General features: G+C 36.8%; 1 long non-coding RNA gene across 2 annotated transcripts; it reads left to right on the top strand.

Moving 5' to 3' along the window:
• Positions 1-464: 464 nt before the first annotated feature.
• Positions 465-6022, top strand: LOC124402076. 2 transcript variants are annotated; one of them, XR_006928652.1, is made up of 4 exons: positions 465-507; positions 1838-1931; positions 2322-2424; positions 3660-6022. It is a non-coding gene; the product is annotated as an uncharacterized LOC124402076 (long non-coding RNA). The 2 variants fall into 2 exon arrangements; XR_006928653.1 differs by lacking the exon at positions 465-507 and adding an exon at positions 518-933.
• The last annotated feature ends 214 nt before the right edge of the window (positions 6023-6236 follow it).

The raw sequence follows: 6236 nt of genomic DNA, 5'->3' as shown, positions 1-6236 counted from the left end.
ACAACCTACCTGCTAAGGTCCTTCAAAAAATGTGTGCAAGTGTACTTAGAAGAATTTATGCTGTTCTGCAGGCAACAAAATGGTTACACCAACTACTGATTTGGAGTTTTCTTCTGTTCATTTACTTTCCCTTTTGTTCATTGGTAGATATAAACTATTAACACAAATTTTTTAAAGCATTTTAGTTTACAGCATTTTTTTACATATATTATATTATATTATATTATATTATATTATATTATATTATATTATATTATATTATAAGCCATGACACAGTTAGATCTAATACTTTATTTTTACAAACAATAAAATACTCTATACACTTGTTAAAAAATTATCATTTCCCTCAGAACCTTTTTTCCCACAAGAAGATTACGTTGTTAAATAGGTCAACAGGGCCTGTTGCTGCAAGAGAAAGTACAGTGACATCATTAATCCCTAACATGGCTCACTGATCAGCTGTTAGATAACAGTCAGGAAATGACAGGAACATGACCTGGATGCAAGGTAAGGCGAATAAATGTTAAGGTTTTGTTTTATTTGAGGCAGCACAAACAATAGCTAATCAAAAAAGAAAGATGATGTGTGAGTATTTTGTTTATTATGTGGTATATACTGTCAAAACATATATACATACATAATGTTAAATTATATACAAATATTTACATCTTTGAACAGTTTTCAGGAACACCTTTACTCCTGCTCAACCATGTAAATATCTATTCACCTAATGTGATGGTGGCACAACACAGCTTCAATTAATGTTCATATTAAACCCCAGAAAATGCACTCTCAGAGACATTGCAATCTCAGTGGCATGGTGACAGTTTCACACACAGATGCTTGTGTGTGAAAGTAGTTTACACAGAATGGGGCAGAAAGTAATCCAGTGAGCAGCAGCTCTGCATGTGGAAATGTTTGCTAAAGACAGAGGTAAGAGAAGAATGGCCAAATAGTAATTCAAATAACCACTCTTTTCAACCGTGGCGAAAAGAAAAGCATCTCAAAAAGGCACAAATGTAAAAATGCAATTATGAATAACAGTATATTCGAGGCTACAGTGTGTACAGGCTAAAGATGGGAAGTAATGAAGTACAATACTGTACTTACTGTAATGTTCTTGAGATTTTTTCAGTATTAGTACTTTACTTCATTATTTATTTTCTTGGACAACTTTTTACATTCACTCATTAAATTTTTATATAAATAAATCATTCGACTTTTTAAATTTTCAAACCAGGTTCGTTATATCAGTTTTATTTTATTTAGTGACATGACCAATATTTTTTCTTCTCAATGAGCACTGTTTTCAGCCTATTTCTTGTCATTGTGTGGCTTTTTTTTGTGTGTGCTATCATGCACCACAGACAAAGGCTAGCTTACAAGCTAACAACGAGCAAGGCAGAAGGCAACAAGTATGGCTAACATGGATGAGACAGAGGGAGTCAGCAAAGTTAACATGACTGAGAACAGAGACATTTATAATGCCCTGATCATCATCTTTGCTCTGCTTGTGTTTTATATGGTGATTTTTCAATCTGGATACATTCATTAGGTAACAAAATGTGAAATTATTTTGTATTTCTATATTAACAAAATAAGAGGTCCAGTTACCAGCATGACACTAAAACATGTAGTAGTAATGGTTACTTTTAGAGCCCAAACTTCTTTACTTTAACTTGAGTAAAAAAGTGTCACCAGTACTTTAACTTTTACCAGAGTCTTTAAAAGCATGCGTATCTCTACTTCTACTTGAGTGAAGGATGTGTGTACTGTTGCCATGTCTTTTACAGACTCACAAGTAGGGAGATTGAAAAAAAATGGTCTTTTAATGCAGGTGTGATGCCTGACTGGGTGACTTAAGGAATCAGTAGGCGCACAGGTATTTCTATTTCTAAGTGGCTGGGGAGTATATATAAAAATTTACACAGGTAAGTTCATTTAACAATATTATTACATATCACTGTTAAAGGTTAAAGGATCTCTGAATTTTTCACAGCCCTCACATTTCCATATTCAATGTTTTTAATCAAGCTGCAAAAGTTTCTGCTAATTTTATGCTTAGCCAGCGGCCAGGCGACAGTTTCCGGATGATTGTTTTGTCCTTGTCTTGTTTTTCTGGCTTTGGCTATGCGAGTGTTTGTGCACAGCACTTTACAGTAATCACAAACACAATAGCAGAGTGTGGTCAAGGCCTGTTATTTGGGTGAAGCCACAGTCTGGTGTAAACAGAGGTTCCAAGAGCATGCTAACTGCGTTCCTGCACTAGGTTCGGGAAGAGGCGATTAAATGCCTTTAATGAAGCCCTTTTTTATTTGCAGGCCATATGGAACTCATTTAACAGATGAGCATGTGCTCTCTGCAAAGTGTCATTTGCCATTCTGCAGAGAAGTTTATTGGGAGCTTTGCCTTGTCAAGTGCATGGTAAGAAATTCTCACCATTACTTTAGCATGCTATCCATTTTCAAGGCTTGTTTTCGGGTATCCGCTCCAGTAGAGAGCAAGGGAACTATGAGACAGTTGAGGAGCATTAAATTCTCGTTTGCCTGTTGTTGACATGCATGGAAATGCATCCTGTCCCTTTTCAGCAGGCCCCAATCTCAGCAACTTTCTGTATACTTCATTTGTGCTCACAGGCCTCTTAAAGAAATCACATTGTTCTCTTTTGATCAGCACAAGCCACAGCAACTACTTTGTTCTCCTTTTATCCCAGTTGTTATTTTTGGATCTAAGCCAAAGGACATTCAGCAAGGCAATGCTGGCTACACCGTGTAGCCTTAACAACCTGTATTGGGTTAATTTGAAAGATCCCTGCATACGTACAGTACAAAGCGAGAGGGACAGAGGTTTTCTGCTCAGTGTTTTCTGCTGGGATATTATGTAACAATCTGTAACAATTTACTTACTGCTAGCAAAATCCCGAAACAAGCTAGCTAAAATAGTTAGTGAAAAAGATAGCTAGGCTAAAATCTAGTGGAACTGTTGGTGAATATTGTGCTGTAGAATGTCCATACAACAGGATGCTTGTGTAAATATTATGAGTCAGACATGAGTTAATTATTATACTTTCAAACCATATATTCACTTCAGGTTTGTACACGTACAAATGCTTATAAACATGCATATACAATATGCATTAGAATTATAATTAAATAACATACAAAAGTATCTAAGTATGCATTTTCTTTAAATAATTTACTGTATATAGCAGAGCTTTGGGTTTTGTACAATAACCTTAATTTTTATTTTTTTGCTGGATTTAGGGTTTCAGTCCAAACTGAATCCATCTTGGGAGTATTAATATTTATTAAACAGCTGGTAGAAATAACATCAGAATATATCTTTCTTACTAAGCAGCCATTTCTGCTGGTTCCTGCTAAACAAAACAAAGCATGCTTATGCAATCTACTATTGGTCAAGTACATATAAAAAAAATGGTTGTTATAAAAGTGATAGATAGATGTGTATCCATACCACATAGATTAAACACAATTATTATATATAAAAGTATTTTGCAATATAACAGAAACTCAATCATTACTTCAAAGCATCATTGATATGGGCTTTATAAGGCAGAGTTGCCAGATGGAAAACGGCAAGACAGCTTGGAATTTGCAATAAAAATTCCAAATTCTGTTTTTTTTTTTGTTTTGTTTTAGGCACTGAAGCTTCTCTTTGGTCACTCTTCCCAGGTCAGTTGCATAATGCAGTGATGGTTGAAGTTTCTCTCATCTCCACACATGATCTCTAGAGCTCAACCAGAGTGACCAATAGGACCTCTCTTATCAAGAGATCCCATAATTCAGTTTGTCTGGATGATGAAAGATTCCTGGTTGTTCCAAACTTCATAATTTATTTTAGAATTACGGAGGCCACTGTCATCTTGGGAATGTTTTGTGGTTATTTTTGCAGCTTCCCCCAAATCTGTGCCTTAACATAACCTGGTCTCTAGACTCTACAGGCAGTTCCTTCGATGTCATTGCTTGGTTTTTGCTCTGAGATGCATTTTCAGGTTTTAGACAGGCATGTGCCTTTCCAAATCATGTCCAGTCAGTTGAATTTGCCCAAAGTGAAGTCTAAAGAAATTTAGAAATGATCTGGAGAATCTGTTTTTGATTTGTCATCATGGTGTATGGTAAGTAGATTGATGGGGAAGAAAAATGTATGTTAAGTATTTAGCAACACAGGCTAAAACATAAGAAATATTCACTGAAATCTTGAATTAGAAGGTCTCACAAGAAAATGTGTACTTGCACGCAATTTGTACCCTACTAAAGTGCACAGGGCCACAAATTCCCTTGTTCTCTCAGTCTAGCAAACACCTACATGATAAATCTACCTTGACAAAAGTGCAAAAGAGATTTATATTTGTGCCCATGGACACCAAAGACATGGTGTCTGCCAGTGTGTTGTGTTAATATTTGAATAAATCTCCCACCCATCAGCTAGCTTTCTTCCCTGCTAAGATTTATACCAAAAGCCTCAAAGAGACCTTGGCTAAGGCATATAAAAGCCATTTCGTGTGGCTGTCAGCCTATGCATGCATCTGTTTACAAGCGGCACAGTTTGCCCTGTGCGTGTAGAATGCGAGAACGCCACAGACCATTGGCGTGCTGCGCATTTTATCATTTACCCAAAAGTGGCATCGACAGCTTAACTGTCTGTCGGGACTGTTTTTAAAACAGAGCTTTGTGTGGAAAAGCAATATAGGATGTGGTTAGAGGGAGTCGTCTTGGGAATTTCTTCCTCGCCTGCTTGCCCTTGATGACAATCTGGAGATTTGAACGGCTCACGCTAAAGCGAAACGTCCCTCTCGTTGTAAATGTGTTTACATGCAACGGATCAAAGCTGCCCTAACTTTCCCATGAGCCACAGTGCCATAGAGCTCATGCTACTGACTTTGTGTTACTGTGTAGACAAATGCATTTAGATTGCAGTGACCCAAATCTTATCTGAGCCTCGGCTTATTAACGAACATCGCTGGCTATGAGTCATGGATAAACATTTGGCATGGAGTGACGTACTAGGCATGATAAAAATTAACTTCCCTCCCCTCATCTTCAGTGAGAGGAAACCTGCATGGCTTTGACCTGTACAAGATGCACTCATGCAGGGAATCTTCTTAATTCTCATTTATTTTTGCTCTAGAATTTTTGGGCTATGAATAGTGCTCAGTTGCTACCATTAAATGCCATTTATTGCCTTGCTTCATGAGCTATCCAAGTTCCTGCAATCTGTTTATGACTTGATTGTCCCTTCTGTACAAAGTAAGTTAGCACTAAATCCAAAAAAGATTTTCACTAGAGTGATTAAACGGTATGGAATGCTACTGTAAATCCTTCTTGGCAGCTCAGCCAAGTCAGAGTTTTTCCTCTCACCCCACTAATTAACAAGGTATTTTCACCGGACCCTCATTGATATGAACATTAACTAAAGCTCACGACATTCACAACATCTGCATTATCTTTTCATGTATTGCACTGCTGCACAATGATTGCTTGTTTGAATAAACACAAAAATGAGCTGGTGCTCCAATTAAAATGAATGGTAAGGTTATTTGTTGCTTGATGTTTGCTTCTTTTGTTTTGCCCTGGGGCTGTTCAGTTAAAAACATCACATACCCTACATGAACAGGCATGTTTTATGATTATGTTTGTAGCTTTTAGTGCCACTCTTTTCACTGTATTGTGTACCTACAATTAATGTTAGTCTTGTATATAAAAATATACATATATATATAATCATTGTATAATGAAATATAGTTATAGTAATAGTCATAGTGTTCCCTCTCATGTATGTATCTGCATCTATGTCCTGTCGACATCTGTCTGGCATTACTGATGAACTGGGTGTGTTTTTCTATTATTTGTTAGCTAACTGAACAAACTATTGATGTCCATAAATGGACATTCGGTGCAACCCAGACGAGGATGGGTTCCCTCTTGAGTCTGTTTCCTCTCAAGGTTTCTTCCTTATGCCATCTCGGGGAGTTTTTCCTTGCCATAGTCGCCACCGGCTCACTCATCAGGGACAAACTTACTTATAAAGAACATTCAGTTTTAATCACCACATTTTCTGTGTAAAGCTGCATTGAGACAATGTTCATTGTTAAAAGCGCTATACAAATAAAAATGAATTGAATTGAACTATTCTTCCTATGACTGTTGGCTGTATTTGAAATAACAGGTGATCTAATACTTTCCTATTTTTAGAGTAACGGCGGATTCAAACGTGTT

The sequence above is a fragment of the Silurus meridionalis genome, chromosome 19, assembly GCF_014805685.1.
Source record: "Silurus meridionalis isolate SWU-2019-XX chromosome 19, ASM1480568v1, whole genome shotgun sequence".
Taxonomy (NCBI): domain Eukaryota; kingdom Metazoa; phylum Chordata; class Actinopteri; order Siluriformes; family Siluridae; genus Silurus; species Silurus meridionalis.
Note: the sequence above shows the minus strand (reverse complement) of the source record. Positions and strands in the feature narration are given on the sequence as shown.